General features: G+C 50.3%; 1 protein-coding gene across 1 annotated transcript in view; it reads right to left on the bottom strand.

Moving 5' to 3' along the window:
• The window catches only part of SEPTIN5 (septin 5), a 42,821-nt gene that overhangs the window by 22,154 nt on the left and 4,775 nt on the right, over positions 1-15,892 (bottom strand). The gene's annotated exons all lie outside the window — the stretch shown is intronic.

Below are 15,892 nucleotides of genomic sequence, written 5' to 3'. Positions count from 1 at the left end.
AAGGAGAGGATTGTGTGCCCAGATGAAGTATCCAAAGAGATCCTCACTGAGCATACAAGATTGCCTGTCCTCCCCCTGCCACTAAGAAGTGGCTTTCTGGGAAGCAGTACTGAAACCTAAAGCCCTGATGGTTGCACAAGCATCCCCAGGACCTGCAGAGATGCACAGACACATCAGTTCCACCTGACAGAGGACTTCTCCTGCTGGGATCCACAACTTTGCCACAGGAGATGTACAGACTGAAGCTTTCAAAGACAATCTGTCAATTCTGTCCTCTTGTACCCTGTGACATCTTGTGTTCTCCATGGGCAATGTCCTGAATCCATGCAGAGCACGGAGCTCACGGACCTCCAGTGGAAACCCTCGAGATTTCCAGCAGCTCCACATCACTGCCTGGGCTTGGTAGCTTCTATTCTGCACCTGGCTGCAAAACCCAAACTGCTGCCTGCTCCATGCAAGGGGCTTTGAAATGCCTTTGAGAAGATCCCAGGAGCCTGGAGCCAACTCTCTCCCCTGTGATCCATGCCAGCCCACTGCTGGCTGCCCACCAAGAGCTGGATGGAGCATTACCCAGCTGTGCCAGGCTCCCAGGCCATGAGGCTGGGACACTGCAGCCATCAAGCAGTCAGTGCCTCTTGCACCATTTGCAGCCTGGCTGGGCTTCCCAGGGCCTGGCACACACTGGTTCCCACACTGGATCACGGCAGCAGCGAGGCACGACGTTCCCAAGGGGCATCACAGGCCTGGCTGCCTGAGGAGGTACCCGGCACAGCTGTGTCAGGGGCCACTGGCACAGCTGTGGGACCACCCAGGCAGATACAGGGCCCGGCAGTTTGCTGCATGAATGAAGAAGAAAAGGTAAGGGCAGCGAGGCAGCTGGGGACCAGCATTGCTCCCCACTTGCCTGTGGTTGTGCAGCCATGCAGCATTCACATTGGCTCCTTGTACCCTGCCATCGCAGACACTGAGGCCGTGCCTGGGGGGCAGCTGTCAGAATAATCAAAAACAGAATCAAGAATGCTTTCCAACACCTTTCTCTCCCCTTCTCCATCACCTGCTTGCTCCAGCAAACACCAAGCCTGGTTATACCTTTGCTGCACAACTCACCACTTCCCTGTGCCCTGCAGTGTGACTGGAGATTCACATTTTATGTGATGATGGGAGAAAACTTCAAGTCACTGAACATCTAAATCAAACTGTGCTGTCAAAGGGAATTTAAACAAAGTTTCTTCCAAGCTTAAGAGTAATACTCAGTAACTGCTGAGTGTTGCTTCTCCTTATCAGGGAGATGTTGACCAGTACGGCAAAAATAAAATGAGTTAGTCTGAGTTTGTAGACTGAATCAGAGCAAAGAACCTTAGATGAAGAAGTATCTGGCTCAGAGTCTCAGTAGAGATTGTGTCACATTCTAGAGGGCTCCCCATGCCCTTCCATAAAACAGGTGTGAATTGCACAGTCTGGAGGCCACAGTAAGATGACCACACAGATCATTTACCAAGACTGGTGGACACTGACAGGTCCTGGTGGCTCTGCAGTACCCAGATGAACACCTGGCCTGAAGCTGCTGCAGGACACAACGCAGTTGGCCAGGCTGGGGGGTCAGCTCAGCAATCTTGGTGCTCTTGTGACAGAGGGGCAGTAACAGGCACCCCAGCACTGAGGCAGGAGCCCAGCACAGCCCACCAGCACAGCAGCCTTGTCTCTTCAGTCCAGCCCCAGACTTCATTAGCAGTTTTGCAGCAGTGAGAGATTCCTACTAACCGCTGAGATGGGGCCATCTGTTTCCATTTACGTGCTGGCTCACAGGAGCAGCTACACAAGGAAAAGGACTCCAGAGAGGGTTTGCTCTCCTGAGCACACAGGGAGTGAACAGCCAGCCAGCTGGGACAGAGGCTGAATTCACCCTCCTCTGCAAAATGAACACTTGGGAGGCACCACAGCCCTCCTCCTTTGATTTTGTGACCAAGCTCCATCATTAATCCACTTACAGGCTGCTTCCCTGAAGGCACAGAGAACTTGGTCCCAAGTGCAACTACACCAAATTACTGCTCTGCATGGTACCACAGCAGAGGAGGGGTTGATAAAGCTGTTCTCACATCTCTTGGCCTGCCCTCTCAAAGCCAAAAGGAATCTGCCACTGATAAGCCAAGATCCCTAAATTAATAGCTACCAGGGTCCTGCAGAAATCAAGTTATGCAAAGAAATCTTTACCCAGACACCTTTTCCATGCATTCATCTCTATGTACACACTGCTTGGGCCAACCATGTACCCAGCTGCCCCACAAAAGAGCAAAACGTGCTAGTGGTGCCTGTGCAGCACAAAAGCACAGAGTGGAGATGAAAATGGCAGCAGGTACCATGGGAGAGTCTAGGCAGCTTCCCAAAAAGGTAGAAGAGGAAAGGAATAAAAACTGGGGACACTCTGTGTGGGAAGGGCTATGGAAGCATTGGTCCTGTCTGGCAGCTGAGCTTTGGGAGGACTTTGCCACCTTCCTTTACCAGTCACACCTGCTTGGGAGGGAAAATTGTCTTCTTGCTCAACAGGAGGTTTCATACTATAAAACAGATTGCTTCATTCTTGGCAGTTTGTGTTCAGCAACTACCCTTTTCCTGTGTTTACTTCCTCTCTGAGTACACATTTTTTCAGAGCCAGAAGAGACATTATGCTCCTCTCAGCCTGCCCATGGACCCTGCAATTCCCTTCAGAGATTCTTTCCGTTTGGAAGATCTGGTGCCTGTGGTGGACTCACAACAACAGCAGAGAGCAGCAGAACATATAATATATGTTCTCCTTTCCTTCACAACAAAATCTTCCTAGTCTTGACTGGAGAGAGCAGAAGAGAGTGTTCTTGGACAACAGAGTGTTCCTGGAGAACACTGCTATTAGGTGAGAAAGGATGGAATATCAGGACATAACATGAACAAAACACAGCAACAGTAACACCTTGTGATACTGCAGTAGCAGCAACTGGCTGGACAAATCTGCCACAAAACCAAAATCCTAAAGCATCCTATACAGCTTTGTGGAGGGATCCTTCCCAACATGATCTTGTCTTACTGCCCCAATCCCATTGCCAGCTTCTCTGTCCCATTGTGGTTTTGATTATCTCACCTCCAACCACACCCCTCTGGAAAGGGCAGTTCTGGATCACTTGGCAGGCACCATGCTCAGCCTCCCAACAACACAGCACTGATGCTGCAGCCAGAGGTGGGAGTGCAGCCAGACCTCAGGTCCATTCTTAATAGCTGGAAAAGAGCTTTCTCTAAGGTGTATCCTCCTGTAGCTCGTGTCTGGTGTAACTGCCTGAGCACAGGAGCTTCCCTTGCTTCTCCAATCTGCCTTTGCTTTGCTATCACATATTGTCAAGCTGTCCCACTCAGCTCTGCTCTGCTGAAATCTCCCCAGGACACATTTCTCCTCAAAGCTCCAGGTAGAGTGACATTGCCATCCTGGTCCATCACAGCCCTGCCCAGTCACCCTGAGGCCACTGCCAGGGACTTAGAACATTGCAGAGAGCACACACAGCTTCAGGCCACAGAGCACAGGCCACTGAACCTGAGCGACCAGGGGAGCCCTGCCTCCTGCAGTTCCCAGCCACCGGGCAAAGCTCCGCTCAGGCAGGCAGGATCTGCTGCCAGGACCTCCCCCAGTGACCCTGCCCCGAGTCAGGGGAGGCCCTGAGCACCACAGCAGGGCTGGGCACAGAGCCCTGAGTTACCATCCCAGCTCCAGAGCTGACAAACCTCCCAGCAGAGGCAGCGCCTGGTACAAAGCCCCTTTTGTTCCTGACACACGAGCCCGCTCCAGGCTGCCGCCGGGACACATCTTTATTGTGCCCTCCTGACCTCAGCAGCAGGCAAGGCCTGGGGATAATGGTCCCTTTCTGGGATGCTGCTGGGGCTCACACACAGAGGCTGCCCCGCCAGGCAGCCAGCGCTGGCACCGTGCATCTGTCACAGCAGCACACACCTCTCGGGGGCTCCACTGACCAAACTCCTCAAAGACATGGCAGAACTCCTCTGTAACCCAGCCAGCAACTGTCACCTGTCATTGCACTTCAGTGACATGGCCACAGCTGTGGGATGCTGAGCAGAGGGGAAAAAAGGGGCATTTTAAACACAAAATACCTGTTTGCACTTTGAGATTGTTTCATCACATACAGGCATGGAGACAATTCCGAGGCAGCAGGGAGCAAAATCTTCAAACTCTTGTCCTCACTGTGACATGGTCACAATAGGATTCATTTTCAATCCCTGCTCCCAGTGCAACAGGGAAGAGGGGCTGGAGGGCTGGAGAAAGTCTCTTGCTAGATCCCAAGAATGGTGAAACTCCCTATTTAGCAGTGCGGGAGGGGAATTTATATCCAAGCAAGAGTCTCGATGCCACCTGGGACAAGGCCAAGAGAAAAGCAAATTCTTCCAGTCAATTTATCCCCCTCCAATACTGCCTCCCCAGCTACAGGGAGTTTCTGCAGCCACAGAGACATGAGAAAAGACTGCTTTTATTTTCCCAGCCATAGCCTACCACAGCCCAGCATCTCTTCAGCTGGAGCTGGAGCCAGAAGACAACTAATCTTAAGGGGAAGTGGCTGGACACCCCCACACAGCTTGTGAGACAGCACTTGGAAGCTGTCCTTACTAAAAAACATGGACATTTATTGAAATCATGAACTGCATCTGGCAGACCAGCTCCCAGCATCCAGGACAGAGCTGGGCTTGCTGGACATCAGCAGAGTCCAACGACTCCAGGCTCCATCTGTGGAACAGAAAATCTTGGCCACTTCAAAATAGCAGACATCAAGGCAGGAGGAAGGGCCCTTTGCCACGTCAGGAAGCAGAATTGTCTGGTAGTTTCTGCAAGTAGCATCTGTGGTCTCCTGTGCCCCTCACCACTATCTGGACCTGCAGCTGACACTCCAGCTGGCTCCCACCCCATGCCCCAGATCCTCAGATCTCCTGGGTTTCTCACTGACATCTTGGGTCCTAAAAAACAAAGCCTTCGGGAGGGCTCTGATCCCCTCTTCTGCTGATCCAGATTGTCCTCAGATTCAAAGAACCCAGCAGGGACTTTTCCATCCATACACATACCTTCAGCTCCTTTCCACACAGCACACAATCACAGAATGTTTTCCAGCTGGACACAGCTCAGCACCCTGCAGGGCAGGGCTGGACCTTTCATCAGGAACTAACTGCTCTGATATGTGACATGTCCAGCCGTGCTTTTCGGACTCTGCTTCTCTTTCCTACTTCCCCCACTCTAGCATGTAGAAAGATGAGAACAGAAAGATAAAAACCCCCAGAACCATTACCCACTTCCCACCCCTTGCACAGTTCACCACTGGGCAGGAGGCACAGGGCTCTCCTGGAGCCTCAGCCCCTCGCCTGCATCATTCAAAGAGCATCATAAGCTCTGGCTGGGCCTCCAAACACTGCTCCACCTCAGAGCTGGAGACAGATGAGGTCACCTCCAGTCTGAAATCACTTCCCTTCTCAAACTGCTCCCAAGACTGTGCCACAGATTAAAAAGAGTGGGATGGGTGGGAGGGAAACCCAAACCAATGGAGCATGTTCCCCATTAAGAGCTCAACACTTAATTTATCTCTGCCTCCCAGTCGACTGCCATCTGAACCCTCCACCCTCCCTCCTTCCCCTGCAAGAACAAACCTGGCAGAAACTGCTTTGAATTAACAGCAGGGTACAGCACAAGCTGCATGGGACTACACCGGAACCCCAAATCCCAACCCAAGCAGGGCAGTGGGGGAGAGCCACAGCTTGGTGTGGTCAGATGAACTCAGCCACACTGCTCTGCCTTGTGCCAGCTCCAGTTGCTGACCTCCAGCTGCAGCAGCCCAGCTCTATCTCCCCACACACACAGGGTTGGAAATGGTTTGTACTGGCAATGCAGCACTGAGCACCAGCACCACAACCCTGTGGTTTCTCCAGCACAGGCCCGTTCTCCACTGTACAAGTGGCCACACTGGCCAAGGTGGCAGCAGGATTCTCCCACCTGGATCAGACAGCACAAATGCCTGAGGAACCAGACTGAGAAAGGAAAATGAAAATTAAGGTCACTGGGAAGGGGGAGTCCTAAGGAAAAGAGCCTTGCAGTGGCCACACTTGGCCAGGAGAAACCAGACTGACAGTTCAGTGGCATTCTTTTAAAAACACATTGACCACAGATGAATCAGTGTCTCATTGTTAGAAGCTCTGACCCGACCACAGTACCCTGCAGAGCCTCAGGCAGTAACGGCCACCACACATCACTGTCATCCACACACACTCCTACACAGTCATGGGTTTTTCCTCTCACCCCAGACTTTGCTCAACACAGGAAGTCATCCAGGTTTTGTGGGTCTCTTCCAGAATTCCCAGTCTCACTGCAATGGCAGCCATCGGATGGGGCCATTTTGTCACAAACACAGCTGCTGTGATCCGTAGCCTGTTCAGAATCCAGTCCACACATGCACATGGCCTTGGCCTCACTGGTGACACAGCAGCCACTGGGCACAACCCCACAGGGTGCTATGAGCTATTGCAGATGCAGTGGATAGAGGAACAAGGGGCAGAGCATGCTTGAGTGCAGCTATGGATCACATTCTGCATAATTTTAGACCTTCTTCAAGCAGATGGAAGACTGGGATATGTGTGCTGCCAATCCTGTGACAGTTTCTTTGGATCACACAACAACCCTGGGGCTGAACAGCAGGAGAAGTACAGCATGACTGCATTTCCCAGAGAGCACTTTGCTCCTCAGCCTCTTTCCAGAGGCCAGCTCTGGACAACCATCAGTCAAAACTGAATGAAAAAGAGACGTTTCTTCCTTGTGGGCTTCAGCCCTTCTAAAAGCAGTGGGCACTAGAGAAAAGAATTTCTCTCCCTGGCACCAGGCACAGACTTGGGCTGTTCAGGCAGCTCCTCTTCAGCACAGACTAGGAATAAATACACTGCAGGACAAACAGGTTTCAGCAGATGAAGCAGCAGGCTGTTCCTACTTGCCTGCATTCCCTTCTTTCTGCCACTTCTGGCTTCACACCTGTAACTCAGTAAGATGCCAGCAGAAGTCATCAACACAGTGAGGACCTGGTGGGGAAGTGACTGTCCAACAGACAGGCTGCCTTGCTGGGGAGATGAGGAACCACAGAGCTTCTACACAGCACTGCCTGCGAGTTCCCAGTGGGACAGCTCCAACAGCAGTGAGTGGAGCAGGGTGTGCTCCACACCCACTGCCCTGAGAAACAACCACCACTACATGGAAGGAACAGGTCTGAAGTTCAGCATTTGGGCTGAGGGGAATCCTGAGGCTCAAGTGCCTCTGGGAAGCTTTAGCTGTGGTATGATTGACTCACAGGGGAGCAGAGCCACTCCTTCATCAAAGTATGGTGTGTATCCCTAAAAATCATGGCCTCCAGACAGAAATGCCTCTAGACAGAGCTGTTATATCCTGGGCTTCAGTTCCAGCACCTCTGAGCATAGAGAACTTCACTGCAAACACCCACACCTGCCCTGGCTGGGCCAGTGCTGTCTGCTGAGTCCTTGAGGATCTGCTGCTGGAGACCACTGAAGAAAGGTCATGCTCTTCACCCTGCACCCACTTGGAGAGCTCCAAGCCATGTTTCTGCCCTCTGCAGAAGACACCAACACTGCAAAAGATCTACAAGATCTACAAGAAAAGATCTACAAGAGCAAAGCCTGCGTGAGTTTTCCATGCTGTTATGAGTCTGGGTGAAGCAGAGACAGGCACATGGGAGCATAAGGCCTCAGGGCAGTGCACTGCCTGGCTCCTCAGCCCTGGATTTGTCATCCAGAGAGCAGACTGCAGTCAGCTCCATGCTCCCAGGGAGCACATCCCTGTGTCAGGGTGCTGAGCTGGAGCAGAGGCGATCCCAGGCACAGAGGGGCCGTGCTCAGCACACAAGACAACTGCCAGGCACACAGAGCAGCCAGAAAGCAGCACAGCCACTGTGATGAACAGTGACCATCCCCTAGCCAGCTCCTGCCAGGGAGACCCAGGGGGCTTTAACAAGAAGTCTGAAGGAAAATAAAGAGGACAATTTTCAAAAGAAGGTGAGATGAGCTTAAGAGATTAATCTGCAGTGGAACATCTCTGCTGAATATGTCCCTAAAATAGAAGCAGCGTTGTAAAAGTTTCAGTTGCAATACAGAAACCAAAATGTTAAATGGGTCTGTCACTCCTGAGTGCAGCCATGATCCTTTCACAGAGCTACAACTCTCACTGATTTTTTTGAGGCAAAGATGAAAGGGCCATTCAGAGCAGCCTGGAACGTACGTACCTCTTGCAATATTTTCAGTTATTTTCCTTCAGCAACCCCTTTCCTGGACCTAATCCATGGACCACAGCACATGAAAGGCAGCTGTAAGCCTGGCACCAGGTGTGTAAATGCCGAGGCAGCAGCAGCCTCCTCATGGGAGATGGTGAGAGCTCTTGCTACACAGCAACTTGGATCAGAGAGGGATGGTGGGGGGGAAAGCAGTGACAAGGCTGCTCACCAGAGCCAAATTTATAAAAATACAGGAGGTATCTAGCTCCTCAGTTTCAAAGGAGTCAGGCACTTTCATCTGTATTAAAAGAAGGCTGGCCCTTGGTTTCTATTATTGCAAATTGCCTAAATTTTTTTCCTTTTAAATGACTACACTGTACAATGGCCTTTGTGGAAAAGCTCATGTTTCAGCCTAGTGCCTTTCATCTCCACACCACCAACCCAGACCAGAGGAATGTGTCAGCTCCTTGGTTAATCCAGAATGTGCCGACAATTTCAGAGGCACTGCAGGCAGGATCACTTCATTTGTGGCAGGAAGAGCCCACAGTCCTGGACTGGCACAGTGGGAAACTGCAAAGTGTGGCCCAGGAGAGGCTCCAGACACCACTGCCATGCAAACACTCAGAGACTGCCCTCGTGTCACAAGGCTCCATTGAGCTTCATACTGGGACAAGAAGATCAGAGCTGCTATTATCTTACAAAAATAAGGCACTGGGTTTACAACCCAACTCTTCAATTTTGTCAAATCTCACCCCTGATAATTCAGTATAAATTAGTGCAGCCAGACCAGGCAACCCAATTTGACCAGGACAGATGTGGAGTATTGTCCTGACAAGGTCTCAGGGATGGTATTTTCTACTGAATTCAAGAATGCCATTTTGCCTCTCTCCTCATCAAAAATTACAGCCTTAGGAACCAACTTTATCACCCAACTGGACTGCAGGAGACAGACACTAAAGCTGGACATCTTGCAGAGGGTTATTGAAAGACAGACATTCAAAAGTGCATTCTCTACACCTCCTAAAATCCTTTCCACCTTAAGATAACAATTTCTTCCCTGAAAAACTGAGAGAGAAAGCAACCACAAAAGGTTAGTGCCCCAAGCTGAGTAACTACTGTCCTTGCATCAAGACCACAGCCCAATCACTGAACAAACAGGGTTCTCCATAAGATCTGCTCTTTGCTGATAATATCACTGTGACACTGTCTTTGCTGCTATTTCAGTCTTGATTTCCACTGTGAAGTTTATCCAGTCAGTCATCAATATACTCTCTACTTGCCCTGTAGAAAAACTGTTATCAGCAACTCACTAATACAGTCCTGATTGTAAAAAACAGATAATTGTGGAATCCTGAGAATTTTTCTGTGGTATTGCTGATTTCATAAATTTCTTTCTGGGCTCATCTGAAAATTACAAAAATGGCAAAGTACATGAGATGTAAGCTGAGAGCTGCTAACATAGCAGGCACTATAGCAGGTATAGCAGAGTTCATGAAGATGTCATCTTTGAGATGATTACACTGGATTTCTAGAAGTCAGAATGAAACCAGATTAAAAAGATATTAGAGAAGACAGAAAGCCATTTGACTGTAAACGCTGTGGCTGTTGGACACACAAGGGGCAGCAACACGCAATGTTAGAAAGAACTTGGAAGCAATGGAGTGGAAAAAATTGCATTTGCTAGACTGTGTTTTCCTACGAGGCAACCCAAAGGAAATGGAAACAGCCGTGTAGGTAAGGAGAGGAGTGAGACAGTGTGGGAATGCTCCACAGAGTTGATGGGTTAGCAGAGAGCCAGCACCCCATGCAATGTCAGCTCAAGTGACAGTCACAACAGGCCAAGAGTAATTTGTCACTCGCAGCCCTTTAACGAGAACTGGGTGCAAAATCAAATTAGATACCCACGAATAGCTCTTAGGACGCGCAGCACAGCGTGAAGTCAAACCTTTACATGTTTTCGGAATCCAAAGATAACTATCTTCAAGCAAAGCCTGGAACCACTGTCATATGCAAAATGAGGAGAGGTTAGACTGGGCTTCTAACCTGGGCTCTGAGTTGCTAGGCCAAACAGCAATCTCTTGGGATGTATTTTCTGGGATTTATTTTCTCAGATTTATTCTTTCTATGGGTTCTCATCCCACTGCTCCTCACAGGCTTTTCAGGCTCATTTATAAACCATTGCCTCAAATATACAAAGAAAAACCTGCTTCCTCTTCTGAAGAAAACACATGCTGGCCTGTTACTGCAGGATGCCAGCCAAGAGGTGGGTGGATGCCCTAATTATTTTATTTTTTAAAAAATAATGAAGAAAAATAGTTATTTGTCATGAAGGAAAATCCCTAATGAGCTAAGGGACAAACTCTAGGTACCCAGTACACATGGATTCACTGGAGCCACAAGGAAGCTCAGCCCCTGAGCATACACAGGGTGTCTGAGGGAACGAGAGCAGCAGTCTCATCCAGACGTTTCCTGGATGTCCACTGCCATTAATGTCATGATAAATGGAATCTGAGTCCACCAAAATGCCCAATATGTTAGAGCTCTGAGCTCTAACTTGCAGGGACACACTTCAGTTCCAAACACACCCAAGTGCAGGATGCAGCACAGGAGCAGCTGACGGGAAGAAGCATGCACACACTCTGCAAAGAACCAGCTCATTAAACTTTCAGACTAACAAGCCCCATGATACTCCCCATTAGCAACCCTGTGCACACACTGCACTGCTGCCACATGAGGGGCAGCTCCAATAACAACATCACTTGTTTACCAAGAGAACAATTCTGCTATTGCCTGACACCTGCCCATGACAGTGTGACCATGGGAGGAGCAGGGAGATGTTCAGATGACACTGGGCATTCAAACGAGGCAGCAAAACGCCTGGCACTGGCTGGAACGTCTGAGCAGCTGCTGAGGACCAGCCCTACCATCTCAAACAGAAAGGCTTTCACTGACATTAATGAGAGCTGCTGCAAATAATGCCATCCCACAGCTCTGAGATGGCATGCAAATCCATTTGGGGACTGGCAGCTGAACAGAGCAGGCACAGAGGAACAGGAACGCTGGGCTCCCTCCAGTTGTTTCTGGTTTACTCAAATTGCTGTGAGATCCAGTGCTGTGAACCTGGTGTGAGCCAAGCATGGTGGGGCAGGGCACATGAGGCTTACCCAGGTGACAAGAGGACATACTCCTGCTGCACAGTGATGGTCATCAGGGTCCCAAGCAGGTCCAAGAGGCACTACTGAGGTGTATGCAGCAAACAGCCTCTAACTCACTGACCCCCGTGTGTTGTATTTCTCTGGGGAATGGTTTTTTCCCCAGGGCCCCTGGAGCTTGCAACCCTGTAGTTTGACCCTTCCTTCCTTTCTGGACCTAATTGGCTGAGTTCCAGCCATCCCCCTGGCAGGAGCCTTGATAAGGTCCTGCTCTTCCTCTTCTCGTTCTCTTACTTCCTGGGGTCCCCTCTTACCTCCTGGGGCCCCTGCCTCCTACCCTCTGGGCCCTTGCCTCTTGGCCCTCCTGCCTTCGCCACCCCGTATGGAATAAACATCTTGAATCAACCCTGGGGGTAAGAGCCTCTTTTGGAATCTTTTGCCCTGGTCCCCTCGAAGCATTTCCCCCAAAGCCTCCCAAGAAACAGAGCTAGCCCCGGGGGGCTGCGGGGGAGTGCTTCACCCGTGGGCCTGCTCTGAGCCTCTGAAGTGTCAGCCCCAGGGCTGATGGCAGACTAGAGCTGATCCAAAGGGTCCAGCTGCTCAGTGAACCTGGAGTGCTTCCCAAGCATATGCCTGGATTAACTGCTCACTAAAAGCACCAAGTTCTGCTAAATTAGTGTCCTCCCCAATACCCACCTCCCTCATAAATACACACACGGCCAAGGGCTCCTTTCAAGGGGAGGGGAGCTCTTTAAAGCAGCTGAACAGCACAGGTATAAACCTTCAGATGAGACACAAGCAGTTTCTCTTCTGCTTGCTACAGTTCCAGTGCACTGCTGCAGCTGCATCACAGAAACCATCTCTGAGAGTCCGGACTGCAAGAACAACTGCCAGGAGACAAGAGATCATTCCTGACAGCGTCTCTCACTGTCCCAATGACACATCTCTGCTCATCTTGGCCCGTGCAATCATGGCAAGGCTTTGCTGCAGACCAGCTGCATCTCTTGAATTAACTCCTGCTGCCTTGATTCAACCCACTGCCCACAAAACAGGGCAAATCCCAGTTTCTGGAGGCTCTGATGCTTCTTCCATTACTGTCTGATCCCAGCTGGCACCAGGCTCTCTAAGCAGCAGGAACCTCTGAGAATTTACAGGATCTTAAAAGCCATAAATCTCCCTGGCATTTTTTACAGCAGGCTTTGGGCAATTACTATTGGTCTAGATGGGCATTTCCAGTACTGCCTACCCACATTTCCAGTGATTTCATATCACTTGCAGAGACTCGGGAGAGCTTTAAACCAAACAGAAAGCACAGCCAAGGGGACTGTGCTTAGGGCAGGCAGATGCCTTTGTGACTCACACTTTACCTGAATATATAATTAATGTAGTATGTAATTTATTTGAAAATAAAAGTGGATGTAAGACTGCAGGACCTAAAGAGTCTACACTAGTGTACGTATCACAGCAAGAATGAGCTCAGTGCGTCAGGAAGGATTAAAATAGTTCCCACACTGAGGAAACAGCAAGAAGACATTACAAAAAGCTGAAAGCAAAGTGGCTTGCCTGTGAAGTAATCTTAAAAATAATTGCAATACAAACTATAGTAGTAAAAGGCCTGGCTTGTGCTCTCATGTTCTCACAGCTTCATGCACCAGGGGTCTGCAAGGAAAAATGAAACGTAATCATTGGAGCCACACCTGTACTGCCACGGACTTTGCCTCACAGAAAGCAGAAGGAAGATGTTAAGCCCTTGGAGCCTCTTTTCCCACAAGCTGAGTGGATCTCTTTCCCCTCCCTTGCTTCTGCACTGAGAACATCCAGAGGTCAGTGGGACGGGCTCACTCCTCATGGCCAGTCTCCAGCAGCTAGCACTCTCGATCCTGTGGTTTATTTGCTCAGCCTGCACTCCCAGCCCCCGGTCTCCCTGCCAGGAGCCATTCTGGGAGAGCAGCACCAACAGCTGCGGGTGGGGTCAGGCAGAGACGGGCCGTCCCATCTCCATAAACACACCCCGGACACATTGGATAACGAGCTGCAAGGCGAACGGGGCACTCCCAAAGATCCCTGGAAGGGCAAAGGGCTGAGCTGCACAGAGCTCAGGTCTCCCTGGCCTTGGCAGCCAGCGGTCACACAGCACGGCAGGGTCAGGCAGCCGCTGCCCCTCTCTCCCCAGCAGCAGCCCGGGCACGGTGGGCACGGCTGTCTCTGCCATCAGCCACTGCCGCTGTGCACACAAACGGCCCAGATTTAAGAGCTGAGTGAGCAACTGGAGTTAACTTCTAGTAAGGGCGTCCCACCTCTGACTGACTTACACCCCACAGAGCCTCAGGCTGGCATGAACCACAGCCCAAGCGCTCCAGCGCTACATTTGCAAGTGTTAACCCCAGCCTCCCTCAGCCCAGGCTGCCATGGCCGAGGGCTCCTGTATCCAGAGAGGTCTCTGCCATCCTGAGCATCCCTGCACTGTCCTGCCCTGCCCAGCACAGCTACAGCCCTCTTCCAGAACTCAGCCTCAACTTCTCTTACTTCTTTTGACTTCAGGAGTGGACAGTTGTACCCAGGCCAGAAACGAAGCAATTCTCCTCCCCCTCTTGGTGTTCCACCCGTACAGATGCTTGTGCAGGGTTTCACTTCCTCTTCAGCTCTTGGCCAACACTTGGCCAAGCTTTGCTGGTTAGCAGAACAGTGCCTGCATCTTCTCAGCACACTCTCCCTTCCAGCCACCCCCGGCACTTGGCTGCTGTGATGCTGCTGGGCACCAGCCTCGTGGGCAGGGAGTGAGGACTGAGGGAAGGGACGGCAGTCTAGAGCTGAATGTTAGCAGGTCATAACAGATTTCAACTAATGCACTGGAAGTACAAAGAGAAGGAATGAAGAATATCACCCCAGTCAGTCCTAAAACAAAGACAGCTCTTACTTAAGTCAGAAGCAACAGATCTGTTCCACTTCCTGCAGCCCAGCCCCTATGGTCAGCACTGTACATCCCAATCTTCCCTCTCAGCGTGCAGTGCTGCCTTCCACTGTTCATGCTGAACTGTGTTTCTGGAAAGCCAAGTCATGGATGAACAGCAGCACACATACATACTGATGAAGAGCATATGTTCTGGCATCTGATCCCAGCACCACACACAAATCCAGCTCCTGAACACTTCTGTGGGAACAAGATGACTGCAAACCTCTTCACAGCTCCAGGGACAAGTCTCTGGGAGAAAAGGAATGTGTAACAGCAGACAAACTTTTTTTCCTGTGCTTCAAGGCTAACCACACTGTAGACATGCACACACGCACACAAAATCCAGCCCTTGTGGGAATTATTCCAGTATGCTATGAAACCACTTGCATATCCCTCACAAACATCTGAAGTCACACATGTATTAGAGGTGCCCCACATTTCTTTTATGAGTCAAGCATTATCCTGTGTGGTTTCACTGTCACAGGGAAACCTCTGCCTTGGGCAAGAAGGGGACAAACACTCAGCATTGGTCAGGGAAGAAAACTCTACAGGTAAGCAAAGAATGCACCCTCCAGTTCATGCTATACAAGAAAAAAGGCAACACAGAGGCCACTTGAACTGGAAGAGAAATGGGGATAGGACAGGAGCCCTCTCAGCTTGGCCAAGAGGTATCCCAGCAAGGAGTTCCTGAAGCATTAAGGATGGAGCTGAGCTCCCCAGGCTTGGTTTCAGCACATATGAGCAGTAACTGCAGCATGATTATAGGGGCCACCACTGTGGGGTGTCCCAAAACAGCTGGGGAACCCCCTTGGACTGAACATTTGAAACTCATTTGGCAAAGCTCTAGAGAAACACAGCAGGCACCCACCTGGCCTGGCACAGCAACCAACCAGCTGGCCGAGATGGAATCTCCTCTGGATTTCCTAGATGTCCATTTCACTGGGTATTTATTGAACAGCACTTTAGACTGAAACTGGGCAATGTGGGGTTTAGAAGACATTGAACTCCACCAGTTGTTTCTCTCTCTTGACTTGCCTTTCCTCAACTTTTCCAAGAAATTGTCATAACACAAGCCTTTTAGATTTATTGCTAGAACCATCAAATGAAGAACAGCATCAGCATGAAGCCAGTAATATTTTTGACAACATAAGTGGTTGTAAGAGACTCCTTGACTTTGGAGACTGAAAGCACCCAGGGACTGTGTTTCTTCTCTGTTCAAATGGCAGCAACATTTTCCCCTCTGCAATTGCAAGCTGTCTTTTGCAAAGCCCCAGCAATCTGAAAGTCAGCAGCCAAACAAGTGTCACCAGCTTGTCTTGGGGTTAAATGAAGGTTGTTCCTACTTCCTCAACATCAGCAAGGATCAGGCCCTAACATCTGTTGAACCTACACATTTTGTTAATGTGCCTGGAACACTGGAACAACCCTGTACAAATCTCACAAGTACAGCAGAATTTTGGAGTTGTGCACAAGTAGCTGGGCAGGGAAACTGAAGTGACAAAAATCCT

This window comes from Sylvia atricapilla, chromosome 17, assembly GCF_009819655.1.
Source record: "Sylvia atricapilla isolate bSylAtr1 chromosome 17, bSylAtr1.pri, whole genome shotgun sequence".
In the NCBI taxonomy this organism is placed as follows: domain Eukaryota; kingdom Metazoa; phylum Chordata; class Aves; order Passeriformes; family Sylviidae; genus Sylvia; species Sylvia atricapilla.
Note: the sequence above shows the minus strand (reverse complement) of the source record. Positions and strands in the feature narration are given on the sequence as shown.